At 32.8% G+C, this 18,143-nt stretch overlaps 2 long non-coding RNA genes across 3 annotated transcripts; one reads left to right on the top strand and one right to left on the bottom strand.

The window, feature by feature from the left end:
* Window positions 1-681: 681 nt before the first annotated feature.
* On the bottom strand, window positions 682-1,634 carry LOC122197308 (uncharacterized). Its single transcript, XR_006190413.2, has 2 exons — window positions 1,213-1,634; window positions 682-1,106 (listed from the first exon to the last, which is right to left on the bottom strand). It is a non-coding gene; the product is annotated as an uncharacterized LOC122197308 (long non-coding RNA).
* Window positions 1,635-7,234, top strand: LOC122197309 (uncharacterized). Of its 2 annotated transcripts, none has more exons than XR_006190415.2 (2): window positions 1,635-2,031; window positions 7,012-7,234. It is a non-coding gene; the product is annotated as an uncharacterized LOC122197309 (long non-coding RNA). The 2 variants fall into 2 exon arrangements; XR_006190414.2 differs by lacking the exon at window positions 7,012-7,234 and adding an exon at window positions 4,148-4,564.
* The last annotated feature ends 10,909 nt before the right edge of the window (window positions 7,235-18,143 follow it).

Below are 18,143 nucleotides of genomic sequence, written 5' to 3'. Positions count from 1 at the left end.
AAATGCGGTTTCGGTTTATATCGGTGCGGTTTCGGTTTTAAACCATGTGTAAACTTTGATGCAGTTTTTTATGTTTAATGGCACGGTTTTTTAAAAGCGTAAGAACATGTGACTACTCTCACAAACTAATTAATAATCGAAGGTTGGTTAACTTTGTCTTAATTTGTTACAATCTTATTACACATATCGATTAGTACGTTTGGTTAACAATAGAAAATTTATTTTGCACCCCATATAGTTTTACACAAAAACAAAGTAAACATATAATAAATATATTATCGTTTATAAGTATTTTAAATAGCATGTATATAATATAAATTAATTGATTTATTAATATACATGCTTGCGGTGCGGTTCGGTTTTTGTGGACCGGTTTTTTGGATAAAAAACCGCACCACACCGTTGACCTTCGGTTTTTGCAAAAATTAAATCCGCACCATTGGGTTTTGCATCGGTTTCGGTTTTTCGGTTGCGGTTTATTGCGGTTTTACCGGTTTTTCTTTAGTCGGTTCGGTTTTTGCTCACCCCTAGTAAAAATTGGTCAGAGTTCGGCGGTTAAACAACCACGAACCGTTATGCCATAAACACCAATTACGTAAAATTTTATGTTTATAAACTATACTAAAGATATTATTTATCAATTTCAGAAAAATTTCGTTAGTCCATATAATGACACGATAATCGCGAGAACGAGATTTATACCACAAAATATCTTATACATATTTATTTCTTAAAATATCTATTAAAAGTCAAAGAAAGACTTTTGTTTAGAGGTTCAATCATGCTTCTCTTGGAAGCTACTCTTCACTCTTCTCTACCTGTCAAACTATAGCACACACATACTTAAAAGTCTAGACTATTGCTTACACATCTAGTCAAAAGGACATATACGATTCAAATTTTGGAGGAGTGTCTGGCCAGTTTGACATAACTTGCACTCTTTAACAAACAATTAAACCCAAAAATATACTGTCTCTTCATACTCAAAAGAGGATGCCAAGAAGAACAGAAAACCAATAACCTCTTTCCCTTCATCTTCATTGTTTCCTGCCAAAGAACAACAAGAGGCCATCAGCCTCTTCTCTTGGTTCTTCCATTTGCAAAACCTGTCAGATAGAAACAATAAAAATCAACCCACAAAATGTATTTTTTCTATATGTGAAATCAAAGAGGTAGGAGCCTCTTGGCTGCTGATTGGAGCAAGCCAAATACCCTGAGGTCATCATAGTTGCTGTTGGCTTCTCCCTTCCCTTTTGCGTTTTGCTGCTGAACCAAAGAAGGAACAGCCAAGAGCCGTCGGAGCAGCTCTCGCTGCCTTAAGCTGCAGACAACGACTTTGCTGCCAACCCCCGCTTTCTGCCTCCCTATTACCTTCGTGAATCACCACCGAAGAGCCGACTCTTTCCCTTCTTCCTTCTTCAGTCCGATTGAGCACCGGTGGTACTCCCTTCGATCGGCGACAGTCGCCGCCTCCACTCCCTGGTTCCATTCGCAGATCGTCTCCGGAGATCCCTTCTCCCTTCGTTTTCCTTTTCTGCCGGGAATGATTCATCGGAGACGAGAAAGGCTCACCGGAATTTGATGTTGGCCATCAGTTTATGCATCTGTTTCCGTTTCACTTCCGATCGACCCCCCCCCCCCCCCCCCCCCCCCCCCCCAATGAAAGCGTCCATTCGTATTCCTTTGCTCAACCTAATGAACGAATTATGAAGACGCGTCCCATTTGTCCATCTGATGGACTTGACACAAACAGTCCCTGTATTTACTCCTTTAAATTAAAACCGACCCCTTTGACATAAATCCTTTCAAGGAAAATCATGTTGACTTAGTCTTTACAAAATAGTCCTTATGCTATTTTTGAAAGATCAAAAAATAGTCCCTTTTGGTTTAATTCAATACAAAAAGAAATTCTTTGAGTTTGATATTTTACCAAACAAACCCGGAAATGTTTTAAAGTCCAATAGTGGTCAAATGGCGCTTTCTCACGACAAGATTCACGAAGCGAGCTTAGATCGAGATCACGCATCGAATGTGAGTTTCTACGGCCCCTCTTTTGCTGTTTTAATATTTGGGGGAGAATACATGAGTGTCTATTTAAAGTTTGATGATTTTCAAGTCTTATACATAAAATGACATCATACTTTATTATTGGTTCAGAGTTATGAAAATAACAATTTAAAAGGTATAAAGCATTAATAAATTATATAAGTTATATTAGAATGCTATAAATGATATAATTATACCTTGTTGTGATATATTAATTAATATTAATAAAAATCACTGGATTATAAGTAGATTGACATAAAGATATAAGTTGTTCGACGAATCATAAAGTGTAATACTCGTCGTATATATGTACATGAAAATATTGAGAAAGCGTAAAAAGACACTATATCCATAACAAAATGTGTTATTTGATATAATTGTGTACAAATGAAATGTACATTGTCTTAAACGACTATAAATAAAGATTTGACGAATATATAATAATTAATTGAAAATATACTAAAAATCAATTATTATTATTATCCTCTTGATTATTATGTGGGAATGATTTCTAAGTAAATGATATAATTTATTTTATAAGTATTATAAAAATATAAATCACTTTAGTTGTGATACTAAATGCATCACATACAATGATATAATTGATTCTCAAATCTTTAGGGATTATTACCTAATAAATTATACGGCATATCAATTATGCAATTTATCGAGTATTCGCATAAATGAGTATTCGGCTACGCGAACGAACATCTTCCTTATCGGTTGAAGTAAGGAACTATACAAATTATTACCGCCACAATAGTCGAATGCTACGCTAAATTCACTATCTAACTAATTTAAATAAGCTTCGAAAATCTTAATTATCTAAGATTCGCGTTAGTGACCCGAGTGAACGACGAATTTTATGAGTTGAAGAATTATCGTCATGGATTTTGTGGATTGTGTATCCCGTGTGTGTTTGTGGGAGGAATGTATCGAAAGGGGTGAAAGAGAGAGTTTTATGATGGTGTATTTTTCCTTTGTAGGGATCAAATACTGGAATCGACACCTAGCTCTATAACCGTTAATCCAGGAGGAATCATATATTGTAGGTCTATGTACATGACATAGATTTATAATAAAGAACCTTGGTGTAGATCTATTTCTTATGGAAATATTTATGCGAATGGTTATTTTCCGTCTGTGGTTGCTAGCTACAACTTCGTCTGACGAGGCAACAGGCGTCAAGTGTTTCTTTCTTCGTTACTATACGACTGCTTTTAAACGTTAGTAATGATCTCAATTCCTTCATTTATATTTTTATTGTGCCTGTGTGGCTTGTTTATCGTGCCTTTTTGGCTTCTGGAGGAGCGACGAATAGTGTCAGTTATAGACAAATTGATATTTTGAAGATTTTATTCGAAGAAGTATAGATCTAGATTGAGTCAATCCTCCCAATTTGGGCCGAGTGTGTAAGAGTGTTTAGGTATTTAACTACCTCTCCCTACGACACAATTCTGCGTAAGCAGAGACGTTTGAAAGAATAGAATTGTAAAGATAATGGTTAATATTTCTCGTTGAAATTATACAAGTGGTAAAAATATGCATTTATAATTTACCGGTTATTGAAAAGTATTTTGGGATGAGTTTGCCCCACTGGTTAAGTGTTGATTTCCAAATTAAGTAAGATAATGCTTAACTAATAATATGACACGGATTTACAAAGTTTATAAAATTCAGAATTTTGAGTTTTATGTATAAACTATAGGAATGTTTGTACAAAGTTTTAAGAGTAAACTTGGCTATTTTATGTTTACACAAAGTGTGATATGACTTTATTTATATAAATTGGTTTTCTAAATCTTTATATAAAGAGCAGTTCGGTCATGAGAACCGTAAGAATTTGTTATTAGTTTGGTTTACTTATATATTTTACAAATGGTGTAATTTTGGATTTGAGCAAATAACATTTCTAAATGAGTTTAAATATACTTTTATGACTCCATTAATTTATACTTTCAATAGAAAAATATGTGTTTATAAAAGCTGGTCAACCAGATAAATTTTATAAAAACATTTTTAGGTGTAAAAATACTTTTTGTCAAAACCTGTAGAACTCACCAACAATTTTGTTGACATATCTTAATGCATGTATTCTCAGGTTATTTATAAAGTCAGAAGAGTTTGTACAGAAGATTCTCCGATATTCTTATCATACAAATGCGAACATCGGATTGTTAAGTGTATGTAGTGATTCAACAATAGTCCTTATCAACGTAATTTCTATTTCGGTAATAATAGAAAATTACATTTGTACTGTTCGATGTAAGTTCGATGACTGTGATTACTGGAATACGTCGCGCACCTCGGCTTTTCCATCGTCGGCCGAGGGTGTGACAAATTCAGACATTAGTCAAGTAATAATTTAAGGCATTAAATCAAAATTTTGGATTTTATTGGATACTAGGGATAATATATTAATATGTAGATTTTGATTTGGAAACTAATGTGTATCTCATAATTCAGTGACATATCACTATAATAAACGAAGGCATTATCGGCGATGCTTTTAACTTTAGATTTGATCATTAATTTAGTTTCCATCAATTTTAATATACAATAACTTTATTAATTTCAATTTTCAATTTTAGTTTCTAATAAATTGTAGTTTAAAGCTTTTTTGTTAGAATTTTTTTATAATGAACCCGTTTAGAACACGAGTCTGACAACTAAATATGTAATTTTAGTTTATTGATTTTTTGAATGTATTTTTATTTCTTTATTATTATTTTCACATAATTTTCACTTTCTTTAAATTTCAAATTCAACTAAAATTTTCGATTAATCCTTCGTATTTAACATTATGTTTTAATCACCCCTTTTTGGTATACGGGTCTTAAATTTATAACGTTAATATGAGCACATGATAATAATAAGAAAAAGTCAGTAAATCAAAATTTGGTAAAGAATCAATTTGATTATGGTTGGTATATTATTTTCTCCACTATTCATTAACTTTAGATGATTCGCATATTAAATTGGTTATCAATTTTTATTTTTATTTCTAACCTCCTTCGTTATGTTTTAAATATAAACCACGTAAAATGTAAATACTAATTTTGGATCAGATTCAGATAAAGAAGAAGTATAATGTTTGAAATGTTATAGGATATGGTAGGAATAGACCTAACAATCCATGTTCTCATTGTAAATCCTTTTTTGGGTATCAAACATGAAACATGACTTTAAAATTTCGAATATTACTAAATTGTTCTCTAAACATTCAATAAATATAAAGTTTACCCGTTAAGTTTCGAAGAAGCTATACATATATGTGTCGTGTTTCACATGAATTAAATTTGAATCTTATGTGTTAAAACATATAATTCGTTTTTAAATGAATACACATGAATAAAAATTTCTAAAAATCATACAAAGTGAAGTTATGTTGTTATCATGTCGTTTATGTAGTGTCGTCAATCGAATTGTTATGTCTATGTATGAGATGTGCTTACGTGTACATGCATCGTGTACATACATGTGCGTATGCATAGATGTGCACATGTGCTCATGAATATTTTCTGATGAAAAATATCTTCTGATACAAAAATAATTATATTGAAATTTCAAGAAATCTCCCAAATCTAATTAATAAATATAATAACATGAAAATCTTTCATTTTTTTTTCTAAATTCTAGCAATATGTTAAAGAAAGTATAAGTGAAATATATTATGCTTGAAGGCATTTAAAATATATTTATTTAGTTGAGAAACATTAATGTTAACAATTTTTTAATTTTAGTGGTCATTTTTTTATAATTATTTTTTATAATGATAAAAAAACACATTATATATTATCTAAAGCTGAAATGTCTATTTTGGAGATGGTAAATATTTTAGTAATAACCCAAAAGTTTAGTCATTCCTCTTGTGATCATTTTTGTATTTTTATAAAATTACACTTATTATTAAGTATTATTCACCCCTAAACATGTTGTTGTAACATGTAGACCGATAAAACTTTTTTATTTTACTTTGACGTCTTAAGCGACATTTGCACAAACTTTAAGGATGACAATTCCAAGTACATTGACAAACAATACGAGACATACAATGGCCCTTAGCGAGAAGTCCTCTACCACTTCTGCACAACACTTCACATATTATGCCTTTGCAAAAATAATATTCCAGTTGGCTTGACACTGTTCGCCATTGATCATATGTGTAACTATATCGTATCAGAGCATAATAACATCGATTAATAAATCATTTAAGAATCATAAGTAAACAAGAATTTGTAGTTTTGTGGTAAGTCGACGTAATGAAATATAGCTAAGCTACTACTATAATGAGCAATTTTTATTATATATCGTATAAAGATTACCAACAATGGTGAGTATGATCACAAGAGCAACATATAGCTTGATGGAAGCCATACTTTTTAATTTACTAATAGTCTATACAATGGAAGTATATTCACCAAATGGGTCAATCATTGTAAATTTATAGGAAGAAGTAAATTGCGTACATATTATGGATTAAAACATGTGCCATTTAATTCACAATAAATATATTTAGTTGGTTGTTGGTAGTCTCCATTAATTGTTGAAATCTTTAAAAAGTATTTGATCACATGAACGGATGAACCTATATCAATGAAATTCAATCATCTATCCAGTTATGTAAGTTTAATTACATGTTTTGGAAAAATCTTTACCATTAAAGTTTTTCAATTATGTACATTGAGATTTATTTGAAGATGATGAACTTTATTGCTCTTTGTGACAACGAGATGGAAACAAAGGATCTCATTTTCATTATATACGTAGTTGTGAGCCTGGTTTGGATATTTATGTTTGTACTAAAGATTGAACTTTCGCCCAAACCTCAATTTAGTATTTCTCGAAAACTATATTCAAACACAGAAAAATGTAACATCATCAAAATTCTATAAAATGTAAATATATTATATTTGAAATGAATATAACTGCTTACTTTCATTGTACTGATTCCATTCCCTCAAGTGTATTGGTTGATGTAAGGTACTAAGATGGAGGTGATTGCATGCCCTCAAGTGTACGGGTTGGTGCAAGGTACTTACATGGAGGTCTGATGGTGTTAGAAGAGCAATTTGTATAGTCTAATAGCAGAGCAAAATAACATATCATTTTCTATGACTAAATTATTATGGATTTAAGCTTGTAAAATAACATATCACTTTCTATAACTAAATTATTATGGATTTAAGCTTTGCGTTTTTATTGGCATAAAAGCTCCAATAATGTAAACTTTTTAAATGATAATGAAAATGCAATTCAGACATTAGTTAAGTTATAATTTAAGGCATTAAATCAAAATTTTGGATTTTATTGTATACTAGGGATAATATATTAATATGTAGATTTTGATCTGGAAACTAATGTGCATCTCATAATTCAGTGACATATCACTATAATAAATGAAGGCATTACCGGCGATGCTTTTAACTTTAGATTTGATAATCAATTTAGTTTCCATCAATTTTAATATACAATAAGTTTATTAATTTCAAATTTCAATTTTAGTTTCTAATAAATTGCAGTTTAAACCTTTTTTGTTAATATATTTTTTTTATAATGAACCCGTTTAGAACACGAGTCTGACAACTAAATATGTAATTTTAGTTTATTGATTTTTTGAATGTATATTTATTTCTTTATTATTATTTTCACATAATTTTCACTTTCTTTGAATTTCAAATTCAACTAAAATTTTCGATTAATCCTTCGTATTTAACATTATGTTTTAATCACCCCTTTTTGGTATACAGGTCATAAATTTATAACGTTAATATGAGCACATGATAAGAATAAGAAAAAGCCAGTAAATCAAAAATTGGTAAAGAATCAATTTGATTATGGTTGGTATATTATTTTCTCCACTATTCATTAACTTTAGATGATTCGCATATTAAATTGGTTATTAATTTTTATTTTTATTTCTAACCTCCTTCGTTATGTTTTAAATATAAACCACATAAAATGTAAATACTAATTTTGGTTCAGATTCAGCTAAAGAAGAAGTATAATGTTTGAAATGTTATAGGATATGGTAGGAATAGACCTAACAATCCATGTTCTCATTGTAAATCCTTTTTTGGGTATCAAACACGAAACATGACTTTAAAATTTCGAATATTACTAAATTGTTCTCTAAACATTCAATAAATATAAAGTATACCCGCTAAGTTTCGAAGAATCTATACATGTTTATATGTGTCACGTTTCACATGAATTAAATTTGAGTCTTATGTGTTGAAACATATAATTCGTTTTTACATGAATACACATGAATAAAAATTTCTAAAAATCATACAAAGAGAAGTTATGTTGCTTTCACGTCGTTTAAGTAGTGTTGTCAATCGAATTGTTATGTCTATGTATGAGATGTGCTTATGTGCACATGCATCGTCTGAACATACATGTGCATATGAATAGATGTGCATATGTGCTCATGAATATTTTCTGATGAAAAATATCTTCTAATACAAGATAATTATATCAAAATTTCATGAAATCTCCTAAATATGATTAATAAATACAAAATAACAAGAAAATGTTTTATTTTTCTCTAAATTCTAACAATATGTTAAAGAAAGTAGAAGTAAAATATATTATGATCGAAGGCATAAAAATATACTATTTAGTTACAAAACATTAATGTTAAAATTTTTGGAATTCCAATGGTAATTTTTTTCTTAATTATTTATTGTAATGATAAAAAAAACACATTATACGTTATCTAAACATGAAATGTCTATTTTGGAGATGATAAATATTTTAGTAAAAACCAAAAAGTTTAGTCTTTCCTCTTGTGATTATTTTTGTATTTTTATAAAATTACAATTATTATTAAGTATTATTCATCCCTAAACATATTGTTGTAACATGTAGACACATAAAACTTTTTTTATTTTACTTCAATGTCTTAAGTGACATTTACGCAAACTTTAAGGATGACAATTCCAAGGACATTGACAAATACTACGGGACATGCACTGGCCCTTAGCGAGAACTCCTCTGCTACTTCTGCACAACACTTCGCATATTATGCTTTTGCAAATAAAATATTCCAATTGGCTTGACACTGTTCGCCATTGATCATATGTGCACCTATATCATATGAGAGCAGAATAACATCGATTAACAAATCAATTAAGAATCATAAGTAAACAAGAATTTGTAGTTTTAATGGTAAGTCGACGTAATGAAATATAACTAAGCTACCAATATAATCAGCAATTTTTATTATATATCGTATAAAGATTACCGACAATGGCGAGTATGATCACAAGAGAAACATATGCTTGATGGACGCCATACTTTGCAATTTATTGTTAGTCTATACAATGGAAGTATATTGACCAAATGGTTCAATCATTGTAAATTTATAGGAAGAAGTAAATTGTGTACATATGATGGATTAAAACATGTGCCATTTAATTCATCATGAATATATTTAGTTGGTTGTTGGTAGCCTCCATTAGTTGTTGAAATCTAGAAACAACATTTGATCACATGTACGGATGAACCTATATCAATGAAAGTCAATCATCTATCTAGTTACGTAAGTTTTAATTACTTGTTTTGGCTAAATCTTTACCATTAGAGTTTTCCAATCATGGACATTGAGATTTATTTGATGATGATGAACTTTATTTCTCTTTGTGACAACAAGATGGAAACAAAGGATCACATTTTCATTAGATATGTAGTCCTGAGTCTAGTTTGTGAATTTATGTCTATATAAAAGATTGAACTTTCGCCCAAACCTCTCTTTAGCATTTCTAGAAAATTATATTCAAAAAGAGACAAATTTAACATCATCAAAATTCTATAAAAAGTAAGTGTATTGTATTTGAAATCAATATAATTGCTTAGTTCATTGTACTGATTCCATGCCCTAAGTGTATGGATTGGTGTAAGGTACTGAGATGGAGGCCCGATGGGGTTAAAAGAGCAATCTGTATAGTCTAATAGGAGAGTAAATTAAAAAATCACTTTCTGTGTCTAAATTATTATGGATTTACGCTTAGCGTTTTTATTGGCGTAAAAGTTTCAGTAATGTAAAGTTTTTAAATGATAATGAAAATGCGATTAAGATGTTAGTTAAGTTATAATATTAAGGCCATAAGTCAAAATTTTGTATTTTATTGGATATTAGTGATAATATATTAATATTAAAATTTTGACTGTGAAAGTTATATGTATCTTATAGACTTATCACTACAATAAACCAAGGCATTACCGCGATGCTTTCAACTTTAGATTGGATCATTAATTTAGTTTTCCTAAATTATATATACAATAACCATATTACTTTTAAATTTTAAATTTTAAATTGTAAATTTCAATTTTAATTTCTAATGAATTACAGTTTAAACCTTTGTTGTTAACATTTTGTTATAATTAACCCGTTTAGAACACGGTTCTGACAACTAAACATAATTTTAGTTTATTGATTTAAACCTTTCAAATTTATTGTTTTAATCAATCCGTATGACATACATGTCTTACAATTAGTACGTGAATATTTGCACATGATAATGATAAGAAAACGTCAAATAATCAAAAATTTGTAAAGAATCAATTCGATTATGGTTGGTATATTATTTTTTCCACTATTCATTAACTCTAGATGATTCACATATTTAAATGGTTATCAAATTATGTTTTTATTTATATCCTACTGTGTTATGTTTTAAATACAATCTACATAAAATGTAAATTTTAATTTTGGTTCGGATTCAGCTAAAGAAGAAGGATAAAGTATGAAATGTGATAGGATAGGGTAAGAAAAGACCTAACAATCCATGTTCTTATGACTTGTATACGGGTCAGACACGAATTCACATGACTCAAATTTTAAAAAAAGTAACAACACACGAATTGTAAATCGTTTTTTGGGTGTCAAGCATGAAACATGAATTTAAAGTTCAGAATTTTACTAAATTGGTCTCTAAACATCGAGTAAATTTAAAGTTTACCCGCTAAACTTTGAAGAATCTATACATGTATATAAATGTTTATATGTGCCGCGTTTCAAACGAACTAAATTTGAGTCTTATGTATTAAAAAATATAATTCATTTTTGACATGAATACACATGAACAAAAATTTCAAAAAATCATACAAGGAGAACTTATGTTGTTATCACGTCGTTTAAGCAGTGTCCTGTATCGAATTGTCATATCTATATATGAGATGTGCTTATGTGCACATGCATCGTTTGTAGATGCATATGTATATGCATAGATGTGACATGTGCTCATGCATATTTTCTGATGAAAAAATATTTCAGATTTAAATTTCACACTACAAATTTTCAACACAAAAATAATTATATCAAAATTGCAAGAAATCTCCAAACTCTGATTAATAAATACGAAATAATAAGAAAATGCTTCATTTATTTCTAAATTCTAGCAATATGTTAAAGAAAGTAGAAGTGAATATATTAGTATTGAAGGCATAGATATATACTATTTAGTTGAAAAACATTAATGTTTGAAATTTTGGAATTTCAGTGGTAATATTGTTTTTCTGAGCTCGAGATGTCTATTTTGGAGATGGTAATCATTTAATAAAAACCCAAAAGCTTAGTCATTCCTTTTTTGATCATTTTTGTATTTTTATAAGTTACACTTTTTGTTAAGTATTATTCATTCCTAAACATATTGTTGTAACATGTAGACACATAAAAGTTTTTTATTTTAGTTTGATATCTATAACGACATTTGCAAAAACTTTAAGGATGAGCATTCCTGTTGTATTAGATGTTACGTCATTAGGCTTTTAATTTAGTCTTTTGTATTAAGGAGTTGGGCCTGTCCACTTGTATTTATGTCTAGGGTTAGAGTATTTAAGATGCATGCATTGATCGTATTTTTGTTAACTCTAATTATTACGTTTTAACCCTAATCACGCCTCTACAGTAGCAATTCTTCAAAGAGTTCTTTTGAGGCATGGCACTTAATCATTCGAGATTTCTTTGACTCATCATTGTTCTTTTTTCATCCTTCGATGCTAACTCCGAACTCATGCTTCCACCTCCAGCTTAAGCACTTCTATCGATCAATTTTGGTTCAAAAACTTAATAGGCTACCGCGGCTCGCTTCGCTTTTGTTGCGAGCTATTTTAGTACCCCCCGTTGACCTTTTTTTGTAGATAGAATCTTCAATGAGTGGAAACAAGCAACCTTACTAAGCTAAGAAAGGTGCTTGTTGAGTAAGGCAACAAGAGCAGCCGGACGGACTACTATAGTGAGTCTAGTGACTACTAGAGTAGAGTTAAGTCAAAAGGTATGGTATAGCAGCCTTTCCGAGCAACGCATGGCTTCCCCAACGCCAATAGTCGCATGAGTTCTCCTAGACCGGCTAAGAGCTTTAAGCCAACAGGCATACTAACTCGCTAGCCAGCAAGCCAGCAAAGCCCCCTTACTCACGTCTTCATCGACGGCAGAGTACGGACAGCCTAATCTTCATCTTTATAGGTTTGGAAGGAGATGTCTATGCAGTGACTGGAGTTCAAGAAGGAAGGACATACTTTTTTATACGGGGTCCTGGTGAGAACATCTAAGCAATGGTGCTCTTTCCTTCCCTTCGAGCTAGCCGGAAAAAATCCATTTCTTTTGTCTGTAAGAGAAAAGGCGCTTATTCCATGGATCACATTCACTTTTAAGTCCCTCCCCAAACTCTCGGTATAACTCACACATTCGTGTACAAACCAAATCAATAGGAAATGCTACAAGCCATTGTTGTTCTTTTGACGATGAACCACTCCGGTACAACAAGCTAAAGTGACCTCTACGCTTAGCAGAACGAAGTATTGCAATAGTCCCAGCAGCCAGAGACTGAAGCAGGTCGAGCCCGTTTGAACCCAATCTCTTTCAATCCATGCTATTAGATCTGAAATTCCATGGACGAAATTGGACATTAAAAAACACAAATGCATGTGTCCTGTCTTACTTGTTTTGAATCGAAACGATCTTTTGATGATTATTTAATCCTAACAATTGGTATCAGAGCAGGGGATTGTGTAATCTGTATGCATCTCTTCTGTTTATTGAGTTATCAGGGTTTCCATTAATATAGGATCTCGTTTAGTCGTCTTTATTGTGTTTTTGACGACATACAGTGATCATGATATTACCCTATAATTTGTCTTAGTTTACACATTTGATTCATAACATGTTATATAGATCTTATCATCATGTAGCACGATGATTCTCACATCAACTCTCTAAATATTTCTACCAGTATTTGATCAACAACAAGGATCCCGATTATCTTCCCTCATGAATATGAAGTTTGGGCGCTTCACTTTAAAGATTACATTCTTGGTTCAGATGATAATGGTTATTTGATATGGGAAACCATTACTCTAGGTCCATTTGTTCACATAGAGACCAAAAGAACTATCAAAACTCAGAAGGAATACAACCAGCTACTCCTTGATGTGAAGGATGTTCCTCAGGACGAGAAAGAGAAACTAATCAGCAATGTCAAAGCAATGAGGATCATTAGATTCACTTTGTAGGCCGATACTTTTTGTCTAGTTAGTTCGTGTGATACTGAGAAAGCCATCTATGAAGAGTCCAATCAATGGTTTGGTCTAGGATTTCAGTGTATTTAGTTTGGCTTGAGTCTGTAATACAATTTATGTGTTGTTTGTTTGATTTTGGTCATTTTGTGTGTTCACGACCGTAAACAAAGTTTACGGTCGTAAACACGTTTACGACCCTAAACCCTGTTTACGGTCGCAAACACAGTTTGCGGTCTAGTCGAGTATAAATAATGGAGGAGTAGGTCTTTTTTCATTGTTGATGCCATAGAGATTACGAAGCAGTCCATCGAGTTGTACCTGACGATTTATTGAATATAATCGTGTGCAAGCTTCTTTCATCTTGTTCTTGTTCTGTGATTGAATGTTGCTTGATTAATAGTAAAGATCCTTATTTGGACCTTACAATTGGTATCAGAGCAAAAACCGGTGTTAAAGCTTCATTTAATCGACTTTTGGGCTGTTTCAACCGATATTCTTATTGTTCGAGCCTATTTTAAGTGTTTTCGTGGTCAAAGGAATTGAATATACTGCAAAAACGTGTTTCTGAAGGCTTTCTAGGAGTTTACTGCCAACCATAAACTCTATTTACGGTTGTTATGTCAAGATCTTGAAGAACCGTAAACTCTGAATCTTCGAAAACCGTAAACCAATCTTCATTAACCATAAACACATAAACTGGAAACGTATAAACCGTAAACTGCTCAACCATAAACATAGTTTATGGTCGTAAACAACAAAACCATAAACCAAGTTTCCTTAAACTTAGTTTACCGTTGTAAACCTCATCAACCGTAAACACTTTTTTTCAACTTAATTTGCTTAATTTGCTTCAATTTCAAATGGAATCTCAAAGTCAAAATCATTTCCATGAACTTGACACTGTCATGGGCACTACCACGCATATTCCAAGATTAATTTATGTGGATGGTTTCCCTGAATGGAAGTATAGAATTGAAAAATACATCAAAATGAAGGACTTTAAGGTCTGGAGAAGCGTTCTTAGAGGACCTATCAGGATCACTGTTATAGTTGGAGGACAGGTAATTGACAAGACTGTTGAGAACTACACTGATGAGGAGTTTGAGAACATTGAGCAGGAAAGGGCTTTAGCCACTTTAACCATGGCATTATCTCCCGATATTGCTCAAGGTTTTCGTGAGTACACCTCAGGTAAAGATCTATGGGAAGCCCTAATTGAAGTTTATGAGGGCAATGAAGATATGAAGGAGAGTCGGCAGGACATGTTGAGACAAAAGTTCAATATGTTCAACTACATTCCAGGAGAGACTCTTGAGGCTCAGCTGCAGCGGTTCACAACTCTCACAACTGACACGAACATATCTGGGATTTTCTTAACCAAGTCAGAAATCAACAAGAAGCTTCTGAATGCTCTTCCTAGATCATGGGATATGAATGTTGCTGTGATTAAGAAAACTAAGGATTTAAATTGCCTCACTCTTGCTGAAATTATGGTGATCATCAAAGCTTGTGACATTGATGACAAACAAAGAGAAATTAATCATGTGAACTCATACTGTACTGCAAATCTTGGAATCTCATCCAATAATGATCTCTCATCAATCATGTCTTCCTCAGGTCAAGCCTTTGCAGTTCAAAAACCTCAGATTCAGACCTTTGCTGCTGCATCATCCATCCCTCACCATCAAAATCAGCCATTTGTCACTCCACAAGCTGTCCCTACTCCAAATGTGCCAGCTGTAGCCTCTTCCTCAAACTCTAAAGACTATGATGAAAATCTGGCTTTAGCTACTAGGCTAATTAACTTCTACAATGCATTTGTAGCTGGAGATCTTCCACCTCAGCTGTCATTTGCTGATTTGGATCAGATTCATCCTAAAGACGTATAAGAGATGGACATTACATGGCAGATTGCTATGGCTGTTTTCAGGGCCAAGCAGTTTGCTAAGAAGATAGGGAAGAGCAACTGGGGCATGAATGCTGATAGGAAAGTGGGATTTAACAAGGTCATGCTGAGATGTTTCAACTGCCACGAGTTGGGTCACTTTGCTCGTGAATGTCCTAAGCCAGATCGTAGGATCAACAACAACAGGACAATGGTAGCAGTGGGAAACAACCGTGCAGGTGTTGCAGCTAATGGTGAGACTGCTATGGTCGCTCAATCCTTTGACTGGGAGGACCAGATTCAGGCTTTGAATATCTCAGGGCCAGAAAATGCTCACATAGCTCAGATTGATGATGCTACCTTGAAGAATGATGATGTTGATCCCAAAGCAGAGATGATGGAGCTACAACTTGCTCTAATGGTGTCTACTTCTTCCGAGCCCAAGAAAATCAAGGTAAACCTACCATCTTGTTCGCATGAATGTAAAGAATATGTTAAAATTCTTCGTGATGAAATCCAATTATTACGTAAAGTAGAGGACCTTAGATATAAGGGCTACCAACTTAGGAAAGGACAAAAACCCCTTAAGGCCCAGTTAGAAACTAAAATAAAAGATTTCAGAAGGATTAAAACAGAATACAGTGAAAAATGTGAATTGTATGATTATGTTAAAAGACAAAATGATGAGCTAATTAATGAGCTTGATACACTAAAAAGAGAGTTTGATTCTGCAAACTTTGCTTTTCAAAAATTTGATGGATCAAGCGAGGTAGTTGCCACCATGATTGATCATTGCATGCAATTTAAACAAAATCAGTCTAAGGGTTTAGGATATGATCGTGTACCTCCTCCTTATAATCATACATATCAGTATCAACCCTTAGCCAAGGATGAGATTGCCAACGAACCATTTATGGTTTATGGCAAGTCATCTGGTTTCATTTCAGGCGGATTTATTAACATTGAAAGTACTAACATTTATACTTCCCCTATAGATCAACCCTTAGACCAGGTAAAGCATGGAGTCAGAGAACCTGTTTCTGTTTTTGTTTCTGATTCTAAATTTTCTGTTTCAAATGAAAACGTTTATGTTTCTGATGTTAAGACTGATAATGTTTCGTGTGATGCTCCCACATCTGATTCTGTTGCATTTAATTCTTTGATATGTTTGATGAACTGTTTGGTAATTCTGATGCTTGTGATACTCATGAAACACCATCAATTCCAGAAGTCACAACAACTTAGACACCCTCACTTATCTCTCAATCTTCTGAGAAGAGTAAGAGTGTTTGTCAAGAAATAAATCTGAAAAATGCAGTACAAGTTCGAATAATAAATAGATTTGTTTTAATTGTGGTGTTGGTGGTCATATAGCTAGGAATTGTCAAAATAGGATCTTTGTAAACTACTTGTCACCAAGAGGAGAGAACGAATCTCGAGGAAGGTCTTTAATTAGAAAATCCTCAAGAACTCGGTCTCAAAATGATGATTGGAAAGATGATTGAAGTAGAAAAAGGGCTACTTTTCAAAAGAATAAAAGGGTTTTTACTAATAAAGCTCAAAATAGTTTGCCAAAACCGAACAAGGCTCCACCAAGATCGGTTTCGTCAAAAAGCAATTATGGATCTTCAACCACTTCTGGTAGAAAATCCAGAGGCTCAATGCAAACTCCTAAGAAACATATTTCAAAACCACCTGAGAATGTTGTAAAACCCAAATATCAATGGAAGCCCAAATCACTTTCTAATCCATCATTAACATCTTCTGAAGTGATTAAGAATGAGGATCCCAATTTGAAAATATTGAAGGATAAATCAGAGAAAGCGAAAAGGAAACCCAGGACAGTGATGACCTGGGTTCCTAAATCTAAATGATTCCGCTCATTTTGCAGGGACAGTTGAGGAGGAATGTCGTTCGTCCTTGGTACGTCGACAGCGACTGCTCCCGGCATATAACAGGAGACATCTCCCAACTGAGCGAGATTCAATCTTTTAATGGGGGTTATGTTTCCTTCGCGGACGGAGATGGTGGCAAGTTCTCACAGAGAGGAACCATTACAAATGGAGTGCTAAGCTTTGAGAATGTCAACTTCACTCCCGAGTTAAAGGACAACTTGTTGAATATTTCCCAAATCTGCGACAAAGGCTATTCTACCCATTTTACCAATAAAGAATGTATGAATCTCAAGCCAGGCATTATCATCCCGAAAGAGTGTATTCTAGTCAAATCTAAAAGGGATGGGAATGCTTACATTATTGATATGAATAGTAACCTACCTGAACAAGTCACTTGCCTATTCTCAAAAGTCTCCGAACAAAACGCAATGCTGTGGCACCGAAGGCTCGGTCATGCTAACGCGAAAAACCTGAATCGCCTTGCTAAGAATGAGATGGTCCAAGGCCTACCCGTCAGAGACTTTATTACATTTGAGAAGTGTGTTTCCTATGCTCAAGGCAAACATCATCAGAAACCACACCTTCCCAAGCAAGTCAACTTAATCAGTCAGGTGCTCCAAGTATTGCATATGGACTTATTTGGTCCGGTCAACGTCCTGAGCATCAACAGAAGCTTGTACTGTCTCGTTGTGATCGATGATTTCTCTCAGTTTACGTGGGTCTTCTTCTTATCCATCAAAGTGGGGGTTGTTGATCTGATAAAGAAGTTCCTTGTGATGATTGAGAAGCAAACT

The sequence above is a fragment of the Lactuca sativa genome, chromosome 1 (assembly GCF_002870075.4).
Source record: "Lactuca sativa cultivar Salinas chromosome 1, Lsat_Salinas_v11, whole genome shotgun sequence".
Lineage (NCBI taxonomy): Eukaryota > Viridiplantae > Streptophyta > Magnoliopsida > Asterales > Asteraceae > Lactuca > Lactuca sativa.
The sequence above is the reverse complement of the archived record's forward strand: the minus strand, read 5'-3'. Positions and strand labels throughout refer to the sequence as shown.